This window comes from Protopterus annectens, chromosome 13.part0 (assembly GCF_019279795.1).
Source record: "Protopterus annectens isolate FY-2018-M chromosome 13.part0, PAN1.0, whole genome shotgun sequence".
Classification (NCBI taxonomy): domain Eukaryota; kingdom Metazoa; phylum Chordata; order Ceratodontiformes; family Protopteridae; genus Protopterus; species Protopterus annectens.
This window is the reverse complement of record NC_056747.1, coordinates 262,036,939-262,054,231: the sequence shown is the minus strand read 5'-3', so window position 1 is coordinate 262,054,231 and position 17,293 is coordinate 262,036,939. Positions and strand designations below refer to the sequence as shown.

The window sequence follows — 17,293 nt, the reverse complement described above, 5'->3', positions numbered from 1 at the left end:
CCTTAATAATGTCATACGCTTGGCAGTACCCTTCTTCCTACAAATCGAAATGTCTGAAATTTCTTGTTTGTGTGATTCTGACACAGTCAGCCTAACCCATTACAGTGCATATAAATCTCAGTGGTTTCTTTACTGTATCTAAAAAATATATATATATATATATATATATATATATATATATATATATATATATATATATATATATATATATATATATATATTACCATTTACTGTACCAGTCTGGCAGGTATCCATGTGACATCTTTTCTAGTGCAGAGTAGTCAGCACCTGGAAGGAATATGCATGCTTCAGTAGCTCAATGGCTGTATTTCTGTTATTAGCCATCTACCTTTTTTAAATGAATGGTTTTGCCATTTCATTTATTTGAGTTTTATAGACGTAGACAGCGATTGCCCTATTAACTGCTTCCTAACAATTCCTTTGAATTTCTATGGATTATTTTTTAAACTTTGTTTATGTGATGAAATAACCTGTATGGGGGTGGGCTGTTTCATGTTGACTGCTTTGAGGGCCTGAATTAAATTGTTCTGTATCACTGGGCAAGGTAACTACCTCCAGAAGGCTTTGCTTCCTTATTTTACATTGTTTTTATTTATTTGTTTGTTTGTTTTTTGGTGCAAAGTACCTGCCATTCATTGTCTGGCAGTTTAGATTAGAGGATTAAGGCTATGAGCTGCTAGCAAGTTTCACCTTGTTAGTCCGTGGTTTGATTCCCTCATTCCATGTTGACTACTGTGTCACTGTGACTATGTCACTTTACCTTGATCACCCCCTGAAAAGAGGCTTGTGCTTAGTGTGTTTTCTCCATTAGTAAATAAATAAAAATATGTTTGCCTACCTCTATATATAGTGCATACCCCCCCACACACACACCTTCATTCAGATGCCTTACTCACTCTGAAAAGTGTCCCATCTGTTATCTTCAGTGAAGTCCTCCTCTCAGCTAAAGTAAACCATCACAGCTCCGTTTCAGTGCTCACTGATCTGACTCCATCTTTCCATCTTTAGTCCTCCCCCTCGCAGCTAAAGTAAACCCATCAGAAGCAGCAAAAAACGTTTGTTTCAAATTAATGCAGCAGAAACCGTTCGTTTCAGTTCCCGCTCGCAAACCTGAAAATACGTGCACCGCGTGATGTCAGCATGCCCATGGCACAGATGTGACTGGACTTGAAGGGCATTCTTAAAGAAGAACGCCCTAAAAAAAAAACTTTTTTTTTTTTAAATTAAAAGAAGATTAACTATTCAGCCGATTCTGGGGGGTGCAAGTGCACCCCCTTGCACCTGCCTGCGGGCGCCCTTGAGCACAAGCTCTCTGCATGAGGGCTACTCAGACAAAAATTCTCATATGTAAAGAGAGCTGGCCTGGTTTAATAAACAATATATTTATCTTTTGGGAATGTCACATTGATTGTTATCTAACAGCCTGTTTTTCAGATTTTTGTCTAAACGTCCATTGTGTAACAGTATGACTCACAATATACAACATTAATGTGCTGTTACAGTAGTACAGAGAGATCTTTCCTATCTGTGATGCTGATAGTCTGGGTTTGGCTAGGTGTCCAGGTGGTGAAGAAGCCACCCAGAGAAAATAAGCGGACTACAAATCTCTTTTCTTAGTTAACTGAATAATATTGTATCTCTGAATGTCCCCTGACAATTACTGGGATGCAGGAATGGTAGACAAAAGGAGACACTGGTAAGGGATGTCTGGCAGGTGCTGGTGCAAATGTGCATCTGTCTATTTGGAATAACATATCTAAACATTACACCTCACAGGGACAGCAGATCCCTAAGTACGTTATAATTAAAAAGCCCACATACCTGTAATATAACAGCAATAACTCCTGGATGACCTTGCTGTCAGATACAAAATCTAAGATAAGCAAATTAGTGGGCAAAATAATAGGCATTGCCATTGTGACCTGGGGTCAGCAGGAATGAGGTAAATCAAAAATAAATAAATAAATAAAATATAAATAAATAAAAACATTGTTCACCATGTTTCTGTGGAAGGTGAGGCAGAAATGGAACAAACACGATTTGTGGTGACTAAGACACATAATGATTAATAGGCTGTACTAATCCCGTTGCTTACAGGTAATTAAAAAAAAGCATTTTGTGAAGACAGTATGATATTTGTATACATCATTAAATGAGAAGATATTTTTATGCACATTTTGAAGAGTCTGTTGAGTTTCTATTATGAAAGCATCAGTGTTGTGTTTTTCTAAGTGATTTATTTAATTAAACAAGACAATGTTGGAGTTAAATAAACCACATTTGCTTTTGTTGAAAATTAAATTGTTCTCATACTGAGGCAAGAAATTTACTTGCCAACATCCATAAGATAAATAAAAAAATATTTTCTATAGTGGATGCTGACTCATTATTCACATGCTTGCTGATGTGGGGAATACAACTTCACAGGATTCTAGTAAGCAATTTCCATTTTGTACTCACAAGCTCTTGGTGCTACCGCCCCCCACACACACACCTATCACTTAAAAATGGGCACATCTCTCAAAATGGTGCCCCCCAAGCACTTACTTAATTTAAGTAACATTTTCAACTGCTCCCTCTAAAGCTATTAAAAATAGTGCTTTTAGATTAGCAATATTGTACCTCTTGTTAAATGTATTCACTTAGACCATTGTAGACATAATATGACCTAAAAACATGTTAATGTGATGCTCAGAAAAAATTGTACTCAGTAGAGTACAGTGAGTATGCCTGGCGACCCCCTTGCCCTTCCTCCAGCTTAAATGTTGTCGGCATTTTAATTGTGATCCTAATGAAGAAATACCTGACAGGAGAAGGTGAGAGTCTCAGTTGGAACAATGTCTCCTCCATTCCACAACCACTTGCAAATATTCCTCTTTCAAAGATTCTCCTTCAAACACTAGTAACCTAACAGTTAGTAGCCAATGTCCATTCCATAATTACAAAATAAATAATTAAAAAAAAAAACAATCAAATGAGCGCTTGTATATGCTTGTGCTCGCTCACATTTATGGTTGCTACAATTTCAAATGCCCACAGTGGGGCATGCACAAAATTATGAGATTTTTATAGAACAAATCACACCCAGTTAAAGGCCTGGATTCACTTTATCACCAAATAAAGGCTCAGTGCTGTAGACTTTTAATCATTTCTAGTGTTTCATGTCATATTATTATTGAAACAGAATTCTGCAACAGATCAAGGAAAGGCAAAACATATTTAGAACATTTGACTCAAACTCACAGATAAACGATCCTGTACAAAGGTGGGCATATGAAACATAGTCACATTCTTTCATTTACCACCTGGCTGTTGATCTGAATGAACAACGTTCCTAGTGCTGACATACATTTCCATGTGGATCGTGTTGGTATATTGAAGATAATCAGGGCCGGTGTTAGCATTTTTGGAGCCCCCAGCAGATGTCAAGCTGGGGCCCCCTAGGCACTTCCAGTCTATGTATCACCCTATCGCTGATACCCCGCCTAAGCAACATTTTAGTTCCTGCTGCAAACTGAATGACCTGTAGCTACAATGCTCTTAATTACAACAGACCTGTGTACCACACTATGTTGGCCCATCTCACAAAGGGATATTATTTACAGATACTGGAATTTAGTTGCACCAGTGATACATTGCAGGAACACTATATACAGGTCTGGACTTAGGTGAAATGGTGTTCTAGGCCTACTGTTTCAGCCACCCAGCACACACACACACTATACCCTCCAATCTTCCCCTGGTTGCCCCTCCCCCCACCCTGAGCTTCCCGTGCTATGCACATTACTTTTTTCTTCCTTTTCTCAAATTTTGCTTTACTCTTCAGCTTTTTCAAGAAGCCATATCTTCCTATATGCTCTGAAGTGCATTTTAAAGTTTTTTTTTCTTATTACACAACCTTTTCATCTAATGATGGCTTGAATAGAAATTTTGATTAACGAAAGAAATCGTGTTGCTGTTCAGCTTTAATTTGCCTTCTATCCTTTCAACACACCTTTCCTGACCAAGTAAGTACAGTAATAACCATTTAGGAAATACTCAGTTAAGCCAGAGCCACCAGAAGCACTAGGTTATGCATGTTCTGAAATACATTTAGAGCATTTTCCCAACTTTTTAATCCAGGTTGTACCAAAGGCTTAATGTTCAAAAATGACAAATTTGTGACTTACAGTAAACTAACAAGCCTATTGTTGTCTGGATATACAGGTCCTATTTTGGAAGTGACTTCCTCCCTAACCCCCCAAAAAAGACTGCCTATGCATCCTTCTGGTTTTAGACTGGGATGAAAGCAGAGGTTCAAATTTCTACAGTCATGTATTTCAAATGAATGTTGACATACATATACATAGCACACCTCCTCATTCCTCAAGCTACCTGCATACATGCCTGAAGTGTAACTGTGAGCAAAGTGAAAACAATAACAACTTTGTTGCTCCTAGACAATACACTGCCCCTGCACAAACCATGGTAACCTCTGTACACCTCTGAGGTTTGTCAGAAAAGTAAAAGAAAAAAATGAACACACTGTCCTCAGCCCAAACACAAGGTATAATAACCTCATGTGCACACCTCTAAGGTTTGACTGTGATGGCAATTAAAGAAGTAATAACCACACAATCCAGCCCCCCACACACACATAACCTACAGCAATTTTCAGTACACACACATCTGAGTAGAGCTGGTTTTAGAATGGGTGCAGTTGAGGGCAGAGGCCATTATCAGATTTATCCTAACAGGGTCATGTCAAACCCCTGTTCAGGTTAAAGAGCACAATCAGAAAATTAATGTTTTTCCTCCTCATTTTCCTCAACCAACAACAGGGTTTGCGGGGCCCCCACACAGTCCAGGATGATTAAGGGAGCCCCATGTTTCCATTTATACAGTCTGTGGAGTGGGGGCTCCCAGACTCTTAGAAGATCTAAGTGTCTGAATGTTCTGTGATATATTTTTATTCATTACTTTTGAAATATAATTACTTGTTAGCTACATTTTTAACTGATACCCAGAAGAATAATGTCTGTGTCCTGGCATTACTGGGTGTGTGCACAGATAAAAATCACTGTTATTTTACACACACACACACACACACACACACACACACACACACACACACACACGCACATGCATAAGCCATAGCAATACTAGTTTTGTACTTATTTCAACAAACAGCAATACACTGTGCAACACTGGTACTGTCACATCAGATCAGTGACTGCCATTTATCAGTTGTCAAACAGCAGCAGGGGTAAGTCACTTTTATTTACTTTCCCTGATTTTTCTCATGGCTTTGCTGTATCCTTTGTAAAAAGTTTGATTTGCTTGTAAATCATCCAGGATTACAGACCGTCAATAAATCCAGACATCAGAGTTTTATACTTATTTGACCAAAAAATGAAAGCTGACGAAAAAGGCGCTATACTATTACATTTTAAATTGAATTAGTGTAATATTTGGAACATGTTCATTATTTTGAGCCTCTATTCTGCTATTATAGGTATTGTAATTAATTCTTCTGCAAAGAAGTTGAAAGTTGCAGTAGCTGGTGTTCTGCCAGTGTTTATAAAACTATCTGAAAAAAGAAAATCATCCCTGAAGATCAGAAGTATCAGCTTTTCTTAAAATCCAAGATTTGCACGGAGAACAGTCACTCTGGGCTGCTGATCTCTCTAGTGGTTACCTTGCTTATGTTCATTATCAGCTTTATACTAACGGAGTCATATCACAGACCTGTTCAGGTTAAACAGCATAATCAGGAAATTAATGCATTTTTTTCCTCAATTTTCCCCAACCAGCAGCAGCGTTTGTGGGGCCCCCACACATAGTCAAGGGTGACCAAGGGGGCCCCTTTCCAGCCATGGATATTGCAAGTACCTAAAGTTGGCTATGTTGTTAATTTTAGAAGGTTGAATGTTCACTAGCAGAGTTTAACTAAGCCAGACGTACTATATCAGTGGCAAAATATTTAAGGGAATTGTGAAACCTGTTGCTTGATAAAACACTGTTACTATAACCAGAGATATCTTTGAATTTTAAAGGAGATATAAGTATGACTTATTACTCATCTAGTTTATTAAGTACACAAGACTGTTGTACTAGCTTTTGTTGGTTTGACAGACTTGTTGCAAAATATCAGGGTAAAGCAACCTGTTGTGGTTGGGGCCCCCCCAGGAACAGGGGGCCCCCAGCGACCACAGGGTTCGCTGGTGCCTAAAGCTGGCTATGAAGATAATCACAAATAAACTTCAAGGCATTGCATTGAAACCAGTGAATGCCCGCAAGATGAAAAGTATTTCAAGCAAGCAGCGCTAACAAAAGAACAACATTCCTCTAAAAGAAGCTTCAGCACAAGAATGCACCCCCATTCCGGAACACCTAATCATTTTTACGGGGGCTGGGGGCAGGCCCTCTGCACCTCCCATGGACGGTATACCCCCCTTACATATGCAAACTGTACAGTTGCATAACCAGAGGGAAGTATGAGCAGCGCACAGTTCATGCAGTTACAAATAGGTTAGCGTAATCTGACACAGAGGTAATTTCAGTGCTTCTGTAATGAAGGCTTTTGTTGTAGAATTACTTTGGTGCCTGAAAGTCGGATTAAGCACTTCAGCATCCCCTTCCATATTTCCTCACACCCACATAAAAGGCTTAACCCCCCCCCCACACCAGCAGTAAATCGTCTTACATTGTATTAGCCAAGCTGATACTGGTTTGGTTCTCACACAGTCATTCAGATAATCAAAAACGGTAACAATATGAAATGCCAGGACCTGCTAGAATGAGTTCAGAAATACAGATACTTACTGGCAGGAGGAACGGATTTAGTATAAATCCGAGATCTGCTTCACGGAATATTCTTGCTTATCCCAGATCTCAGACTTCGAAATATAAATTCGGGTGTGTGGGGGGTGCAGAGGGAGAGGGGGCCTGTCCCCCTGCAAAAAAAAGTTTAAAGGATAAAAACGACTTTCAAAATTCGTCCTCTCCTTTCAGTCTTTTTTCCCGGCTTGTCGGCAATCGGCATTTCACGTGCCAACATTTCCATAAGGATAGGGAGCCAATAAAATACATATGGTGTGCAACAAATAGACTCCCTTTCTTACAAAAGTTCAAAATGTCATGACTAATACCCATGCAAAACAAATACCTTTTGAGCTATACTTTTCTATCTGTCTTGTTACAATTTTGATAAGGTGCTGTTTCATATTGCTTTGAATTATTTTATTTATTTATTTATTTTACATTTGTTTACTGGGATAGTCCGACTGGGAACAGGTCCATTTACAGTGGAGGCCTGGGGAGAAAAGCTCCACGGTAAGTAAACATACTTTAACACATGATGATACTAGGTACAACATGTATACAACAATAAAGAACATTAACACAGAATCAGAAAATCCTGGTTAAACATAGAGAAATCTTAAAATTTGAAAACAGCAGTAGAGATTCCTGAGACTGTAGCAGATTAACAGTAGGTCTAATAGTACAGTTAGAGAAGTCTGTAGTGAAAGAAACAGAAGGTTATGTGATGCATGGACATAGCCAGGAATTCATCAGGTGTGCTTTAAGTGAGTTTTTGAACTGTGTAGTTGTACAGGCAGAGGTCAGAGTAGGGGGAAGGTTATTCCATTTTCTAGCTATGTTATGAGAAAATAATGCACAGAATTGCATAGGGCAGTGTGTCACCAGTATGAAACAAGTAAGAAACGTCTATAGAATAATCATGATTCATTTATAGTTCTAGAATACTTTAAGAGAGGTGCTGCTATACATGCAAAAATTTTTATTTAAAATTATCACCTATACAATTAGCATCTAACTGGAAGGATTGCCCATGTTAAAATAATGATACATTCACAATGATCAACCATGCCAAGTCAGGTATCCAATAGGGTTGTGTCTTGAACATTTGCTGTTTTCAACCTTTATAAATATGCCACCTGTCCATTTACCTAATCCCAGTGTGATCCTTTACACAATGTAATTCTACATTCAGGTCAAACCACAAAATTTAAAGATCCCAAAAACATTATTTTTCTGTCGCTGGTATGTGTTGCTGTCCCTTTAAAGAGAACTACCAAAACACTGTGGTGCTTTTTGGTACACCGTAATGACTTCAAAATGCATGTCTTTTCACTCAAACAAAGCACAGGAACTAACCCCCCCACTGTGGCTAAATATAATTATCTTGGGTTACAGCTACAAAGAAGTCTGAGCATCATATACCATACCAACCTAACTTGTAACACAATCACTTCAAATCAAACAATGGCATGCAAAATTACATGATACTGGCAGTGGCTAAAAAAAGCCTTCTCATCCCAAAGCTTGACTATGCCTGACCTTTGCTCATCTCAGCTTCAGACAATGATACTATATTAGATTTCATTAAGTTACACCAATTTGCATCTGCCTGTAGTAGGTGGCTACATCATTTCATACTTTTATGCAAAGCAAAATACCTACCAGTAATAGAAAAATTTTCCTTGCTCCTTCTAACCCTAGTACATAATTACTACTATTCTCCAACTACTGTCCACCCCTAGCACATATGCTCTCCAAGTCCCAACATTCATTCCGACTTCTCACAAGATATTGAAACTCCTGCTAAATAAGGCAGACAATATCTTCTCCCAAACTGCCTCATGAATCTGTCTACAACTTTTAGAGTTATGTTTTTGTCATATCTTACTGCCTTGTAAAGTAATGGCTTCAGCACTCTCTCTCTCTCTTTCTCTTCATATCTTATTTACTGCTTCATACTTAAAGTTCCAACATAACCCATCTCAACTGCTTTCAGGCTTAGGTGAAGGCTACTCTAAACTAAGGCCGCCTCTCTTCCATCTTTGTCTCTTACTATTGTTAGACTAGATGTGTTGTAACAGACTGTTAGATATTTTAACATTATTATTGCATAAACTGCTCTGTATATGCGATTTTTGTATTATTGTACAAAGTGTTTTATAATCCATGTAACATTTTTGTAATGCATCGATATCTCCTGATCTTACTCTATACTTGTGACAATATTCTTACCTATGTATTTGTGTGCCCCTGGCTCAAGAACAGCAGGACAAGGGTGCCCAGACAAGCACACCTGTTAGCAAATGATAAACAAACTGACAATCAACAGCAGCTTATAAAGTAAGAATATATGTGCAGATAATTTTTCAGTTTTAAGACCCATAATTTTGTGTCTCAGACTTAAGACAGCTCATTTTAACTGTGAATAATGAAGTTTGCAGTATGCAAACTGCAAACTTCATGATTGAAATGAGGTGAAATTCTCAGAGATATTGCAACTAAGAACTGGTATATATTATTTTATTATAAAATTAATGATCATGCTATTCCAAGGCTGGCAACCACCACCTTAAAACTTGGTTTTATAAAGATTCACTGAAAATTCAGAGTTTCTCAAATGCTGCATCTTCCTGCATATATACACACAGACATATATACACATATAGATACACACATAGAAACCCTCCAATCCCCCATATAAGAAGATCATCTCTTAACCAAACATACTAACTCCAAAGAAACAACACTGCAGCACAAATTATAAAGGATAGTGCCTGGAATTTTTACTGAGCTGATGAACTTCTGGTTTTCACACAAGTGGTTTCAATAAACTCCACTACAGAGAAAAGAGTTTGATTATACTCAGCTAACATTAGCTTTCAATAATGTCTGTTGTACAATCTGAATGGTTTCCAAAACAGAAGAACCATATTTGTGTCCTTCATATTTCAATAGTATTTGACAAAATATTAAACAAACTAAAAATAATTTCTACAGAAGTGCATGTCACACTGTTAAACACAACTTGATTTAAGTTGCGATTCCTGAGGATGTACTTGGGGCATGGTGGGATCTGGTGGCTTGGTGTCACAGGCCCAACAGTACGTGGCAGGGCATGTTCTACAAGGAGTGAAGGAGAGGGGTCACTACAGATATAGCGGGAGCTGTCATGGTGCTCTAAAATAGCCATCCTGCTGTATACCCTAAGATGTGCTTCTTGCTCACACATCATTATCTACCTTGAGTGCAAGGATAGTCCACGTGTCTGTTTTGGCATAACTTTGGCAGGATTCCACTGCTATGTGTAGGTCTGTGGTAGCACTGCCATGTATGCTAATGAGGCATTCTCTCAAAGCCCTTTGTGCATTCAATTGTCTTAATGTGCTGACTACACAAGACCCACATGGAAAACAGGGAGTAATTCAACAGTATGGATCTAAGAGAGGAACAAACCAGAAAAAAAACAACAATTTCTATTAAATTAAGTTTTAAAGTAAGTGCAGTATACATAGAAAATGTCAGATATGAAACCTTGAGTACTCCTTAGTAATTTTAAATATGCGTAAAACATTCAAAGTTTTACTTTGCAACAATGGGGACAGGACAGAGAAAAAGCAAACTAGTGAATGTGTGCAAAATCATTACCATATTTTGAGTACAGACTACGATATTCCCTGTGTTAACTAAGGGAATGCATTGTGGTGAGTCTAGCTTCCAGTAAATAAAACACATAGCAATTTCAGCAGAGTAACCAAGGATAAATAATGAATTTAATAGCTACAAAGGTTAACAGTTTACAAGGCTATATAAAGAGGGCTTAGAGACTGAAGGATTCCACTAGCAGTAGATATTTTGTGCAAACAATAAATTCTAAGTTGTTAGAGTTGCTAGAGTAGGGTAACCCTATATACACACTGTAAACCATGGTATACAAATTAAGTTTTGAAAGGACAACATTTTATTTAACTCAGTGCTGTTATAAGACTAACCTTCTAACGTTACAGTATATATATTTTTTTACTAATCCGAATAATTTTAACTTTACAATAAAAATGAATACAGCTTTGAACTTTAAGCAGCACATCTGTAGAACCCGAAAAAAAAAACGATACCCCTAAGCCAGTAAGCACTATAACTGATCCTGAAGTGGTGTGTGATTACTTTTTATACTTGCAGCATGAAAATGTTAAAGTTCATCAGAGTACAGAACTTCATAAAAACACATTAAAAAGCAAAACAGCAGTGCCAAATACGTGTGCCTATTTGAAATTGATATCAATTATTAAGAAATACTATTACCCTGATGAGGTATACTCACATTTCTGATCTGAAGAGCACCTCCAAGAAGTTTTGAGTTTTAGATTTAATTTATCTCGCCTTTGCTGGAGTTTTGCCACTTCTTAAAAAGCAGCTGCATCTCTCTCACTTATTACAATAAAATAAAGAAAGAAAATAAGAAATGTGTACTCCTGAAAATAAAATAATAATGCCACCAAATTAAAAACAAAAATAGAAACTTCTGTATGTCCTTTTTTTAAACTCATCAGATATGCCCAGCCAGGTTTTAAAGCTCCTTCTTAGAGTGGGAGATATGAATAATCTGCTTGATCAGTCAGTTAGTGTAAGCAGCAGAGCCAGCCAGCTATTTACAGATGAGGAAAACCAGCATTGCATAGCTTCCTGTATTGACTTAAAACTTGAATTTCTTGTCCTGGTTTGGCAATTCTTTTTCTTCCATTAGTAGGATTTCCCACACAGATTGCATGCTGAAATGGATTGCAAGACTAGAGAGTACTAAATGTACTGAGAGGAGAGATTTTCAGTACACAAAGTCAGAAGCATTTTGCGCGTTGCATTGTTGTATTCCGATTACACAGCATATACTCAGTTTTCCTGTACATTTCTGACAAATAGCTGTAGGTCCCAGCATGTCCTAACTTTATCAACATTCAAAGTTATAAGCATAGTAAAGAAAAGAAATAAAGCATGGTGCTCATATGCTAGTAGGTTGCGACACACTTGCTCATTGACACTTACTCGAAAAAGCAAGTGCTCCAACTACCACCAGACTGATCTTCCATACGCTTGACCATATAAAACCATATAGCCCTACCAGAGCCCTAACTCTTCCACCCAGTTCTCAACCTGAGTCTTCACTCCTTTGCCCTCCATAAATCTAAAACTCCTCTCCTGCTCCCTAAAATTAAAACTCCCTTCCCATTCCGTAACCCTAAAATCCTTTTCCTGCTCCCTTCCCATGGCTGCAGCACCTACCTGACTTGAATTCTAATAATGTGTTCAGGTAAGCTGCAGCGATTGCTTACCGAATTCATATTCAAGTTTGCGCATGAATGGTAGTTTGAATAAACTACAAGATGTTTGAACCCTTGTCTTCGAGACTGGTTTTCAAGTCCTTGGGACTCAAGCACTTGTAGAAGATTCATAAAGCATCCCCAAATCAACTTGTATTCTCACTTCTATGTCATTCTGGTTATTTGATAGTTTATTGTATGATGATAGGACTTGGTACCAAGTTCAAGTATGTGCTTTGTATAGCTACTTATCTTTTGCACACTTAAGTACTTTAGACTTACTAATTAGTATGTTCTTCCTTTAGGGCAGATGTTAACATGTATATATGCAGCTTCAGTGTCAGACAGCCACCATAAGAATGGAAATATATAGTTCATTCATTCACACCTGGTGCATATGGGATGCCGCAGCCTACACCCTGTCTTAGATTCTTGAGAATTTTATGAAAACTCAAGATAAAGAGCATAAGCCAAACAAATTAAATATTACGTGAACAATAAACATTATTAAAAAGGTGCTAACAGCATCGTGTTCAGCAAAAAGTATTCTTTACAATGATAGAAATCAGTCCATTCACAGTAAATACTATAACATAATGCAGAAAAATCAAGAATTATATTTTCTTTAAACATTCACAAACAATTTTTCATATCTTGTAAACTCTACACCTGAACAAATGGTGTCAGCAGCTCTTATTTAGGAGACTTGAACTTTATGATCTCAATTATTTTCTGAGTGTGTGTTTTTATGGAAATATTAAAGTTATGTCTTTCATACAACTAACACTATAAATACCCTATATTTATCTAGCTGTACAACTTGCAGTGAAAAGTAGCAACAACACTGCTCTCCATCATTATGGAAGGTGTCGTCTGATGCTAAGCTACAGCTTGTAAGCCAGTTTGCTTTAGAAATATTAATGTACATATGGAACTATTGCATATCTTCATAATTACTAGGAAACTACTAGGAATATCTTCAGCACAGTGCGTTATCCATGGATAATGATTTTGCATATTCCTGTCTCCTACCATGACATTCCACTTTATACTCTTCAATAACATGCAAGTCATTCAGTTTTGAAAATATGAATATGAATGTGAATAACGAGAAACAGTGGTTGATCCTGCCACTGCAGTATATCTTAATTCAGCAGTTTTAGTGCCATCTTGCATCTTACACCTTGCCTTTCCATATGCTGTCTATTATTACTTGGTGTGAAAATAGGTGAAGGCTGCCAGCCTAGCCAGATAGAATTTTGTAGATAATTCTGTCATTTGTAAATATTAATGTAAGCCACAGGCTTGTTCTCTTAAATGTGAAAAGACTGTATTGGATGTTGAACTGCAAAAATGTAACAATGCACTCTGCTGTAAGAAAGCTGATAAGTCAAGCATTGTAAAATTCTTTGATCTAAAACTCAGAGCCGATATATCTAGAGGGAGGCATTCTGCCTATTGTTTTGAGGCCAGAATTAATGGCTAGAATTTACATGTATAATTTGTTTTATTGCTCTGGCTTCCTGACCAGCTGCAAGATCAAAAGAGCTATTAACCTCTGAGTTTCTGTTAGCATGGGAAACAGAAAGAAATGATGTAATCTGAAATGAATCAGTGGTACTGTGTTATCATTTTAAGGACAGAAAGAATGAGGGCATTTAGCATTTGTCTTGAGAACATCCAACTCACCAGCACTCTGCCTGTGTTCTATATGTAAGCTTATTTTAGAACTGTGTTTTCTCTTAGATGTAGTTAGGAACTAAGAAGATTAGATTAGTTTTTTTCTGTATTGATGTCAGAACTTTCCTACTGCATTATTTTAAGTATTTATCTGTGATCTCTGAACTCTTGACTAGCACTGTGTAGTAAGAAGTATTGTCTTGTGTTTTTATTATTTATTATTAAATATTTTTGAACCTTTCAACTGTGACTGTTTTGTGTAGAGATAATTTAAGCTCTAAGAGTACATTGCATGTATATAATGATACTGGCCAAGCCACTCCAAATAAGCCTTGACTGTTCAGTTGCACTTACCAGTTGGATAATAATATTGCACAGTAAGAATTGGACACCCTTTCATAAGGGCCTTTTAGTAGCTGATAAATATTAGTGGGTGTTGGCAAGTGGTACTACCGTATAGTCTGGGTAAAAGGGGCACAGCTGGAGAACCTGTGCCAGCCTTCCCCAGGAGTGTCTGTGTAGGTGTATATAACTCTTATCTCAAAGTGTGTGTGTGTGTGTCATCTACTTGGGCAGGGACATGAAGCACTGTTTGGACAAAGAGGGTGCTGGCGGTGTTAGCTTGCCCACTAGGCTGAGATCTGGACCCTATACCTGTGCCAGTGGGGAGTCTTATTGGGGATCTGGAGAGAAAGGGAGAAACTAACCCCAGACTGACTGGGATCTTTGTGTGCTCTTAAGGGAAATTGTACTTTACTGTGTGTGTATTTGTTATCCTTTCCCTATATGGATGCCCCTCACTGGTGTTAGTGGTGAGAACTAAGGCTCCTTGATTGCTGGGCCAGTGCACGGGCATCACATATTATTTGTTTGGCAGTGGTGGGATATCCACACCACATATTAATTGGTTGGCAAATACTAATTGGCTTGTAGTGGTGTGGATAGTGAATTCCTGTAGCTTGTGTACAGTGTTCTCTGAAGGTGTTTTTGTACTCTAAATCAGCCACACAGTGAATGCTCAGAGTTCAGATCACAATTGTTTTATTTCTTTTATTAGCTTAGTTAGTCAGGGAGAGCATGCAAGCATGTCAGCAGGAGTATGGAAAGCTGACAAGGAGCCAGCTGGCTGAGATGAGCCAGGCTAGGGGAGTGGTGCATGGAAACATGACTAAGGCAGACATGATTGCAACTTTGTCACAGCTGCATCAGAAAACAGCAACCAGGAGGACGATCAGACTGGCAGTGGAGATGTACCACACTCAGAGAATGAACAGCTCAATCTTGCTACAGAGGACTTAAAGATCCGTTTGGAGCTAAAGAAACTTGAGTTGGAGGCCAAGTATGTGGAAGTAGAAGCGGCAGAGAGACTGAAGCATCTAGAGAGTGAGGACAGTGAGAAACTGCAACGTTTGCAGGCTGAGGAGAATGAGAAACTGCTATGTCTGGAAGCTGAGGAAAAGGAAAGGCAGAGGCAGCATGAAAAGTAGATGCTGACTCTTTGCCAGAGTCATGGAGGTAATGGGGAAGGGAGCAACTGGACCCCAGAAGCAGAAAAGGTCAGTAAATTTATTCCACAGTTTACAGAGGGGGATAATGTTGATAGTTTCATTCATATGTTTGAGAGGGTATGTAAACAGTATGATGCTGACCAAAGGCTCTGGGTACGGTTCCTAACCCCCTTACTCTGTGGTAAAGCTGTAACTGTGTTGTCTAAAATTTCTGATCAGGAATGTTTTGATTATACTACTGTTACGAACTGCTTGTTAGAATTTTTTAAGCTAACACTTGAAATGTATAGGGAAACGTTTTGTGAGCATAGATGCAAGGCAGATGAAAGTCTGTGTGAATATGTTGCTGAACTGAGCACTTATTTTCATAAGTGGGTGAGTGGATGTCAGGTCACCACTTCTGAAGGGCTGGCAGACCTTTTGGTGAGGGAACTAGCCCTTAGCACTTTGCCTGAAGACATGAGGATCTGGTTAGCTGATAGACAATGTGCTACTTCAGATGAGTTGGGGAAGAAGGGAGACCTATACCTAGCAAGCAGGGCATCCCTGCACAGGAAAGGGATCCCCAGTACTGCTCATGGGACTAAAGGAACCAATGGTGAGCAGCCAAGACTGCCCCAACAGAACCTGCCAGTAGCAGCGGAAGCCACTAGTCCAGGTACATGTCCAAGACCTAGGGTTAAATGTTTTGAATGCAACCAGTGCAGCCACGTAGCATACAGATGTCCACGGAGGCAAGGTGTGGAACAAAAAGTGAGAGAGCCAGTAAGTGGGAAAGACAAAATGCCAATAGTAAGTTATCTTGGGACAACAAGAGTACGGAACTACCATCTTGCAGATGTCCTGATAGGGATGGATTTGGATGAGGCAGTACCATGTGCTTATGCAGTTACACGCAGTCAGGCTACAAGACAAGCATGTGGGTCTGGTAGCCTGGGGGAGATGCAGATAGACTGCATACTTGCAGCCAGGACTGGTGAGGTAGTTACTTCAGGGAGGGAGCTACTCTGTATCAGTAAGACTGAATGTGAGCCACAGCCGCTTGTGGGTACTGATGTTCCCTTGGATAGGGTGACTGCAAAGGTAGAGGTGAGTAGTAGTACCCAGGCTGATAGTGAGGCACCACTGTCAGAGGATACCAGACTTCCTGTGGAACGGGAGTTGGGAAGGGTTACAAAGAGAGAGTTGAGACAGGCTCAGCTCTCAGACCCTACATTGCAAGGCCTGAGGCAGGTAGCTAGTGAAGCACCTGATTCTTAAGGGAAGGGGGATTCTGTATACTGGGACAAAGGGTTACTGTTTAAAGAGTGGACCCCTGAGGGAGGGCTAGAAGGTGAGAGAGTACAACAGTTGGTAGTGCCTTGAGCCTACCATCTGGTGCTTCTAGTCATAGCCCATGAAATTCCCTTTATAGGTCATATGTACATAAAACGTACAAAGAGATGTATTATGCAGAACTTTTATTGGCATGGAATTTCCAGAGATGTAACAGGGTACTGCAGGACCTGTGAGCAGTGCCAAAAGGTAGGCAAGGCAGGAGACAAGGTGAGAGCTACTTTGATGCCTTTGCCACAGGGAAAAAGCCTATCCTAGTGGTAGTAGATTATGCTACAAGATACCCTGAGGCACTGGCTTTGTCCTCCATTGAGCCAGAAAAGGTGGCAAATGCTTTGTTAGAGAATTTCAGCAGGGTAGGTTTTTCAAAAAGAAATACTGACAGACAGAGGTGCCAATTTCATGTCAGACCTGCTGGCTTGTCTGGGGAAGTACTGTATGGTGAAGCACCTGAAGACCACTCCCTACCATCCCCAGACTAATGGTCTTGTTGAGAGGTTAAACTTTACACTCAAGTCCATGCTACGGGCATTTGCAGACCAGTTTAAGAGGGAGTGGGACAAATATTTTCCCCAACTGTTGTTTGCTTACAGTGAGGTTCCCCAGGAATCCACAGGGTTTTCACCCTTTGAA

At 39.0% G+C, this 17,293-nt stretch overlaps 1 long non-coding RNA gene across 1 annotated transcript in view; it reads right to left on the bottom strand.

Moving 5' to 3' along the window:
* The window catches only part of LOC122787225, a 43,913-nt gene extending 32,317 nt beyond the window's left edge, over positions 1 to 11,596 (bottom strand). The window contains exon 1 of the long non-coding RNA XR_006362555.1: positions 11,144 to 11,596. This is a non-coding gene — a long non-coding RNA (uncharacterized LOC122787225). The remainder of the gene's footprint in view (positions 1 to 11,143) is intronic.
* Positions 11,597 to 17,293: the final 5,697 nt, after the last annotated feature.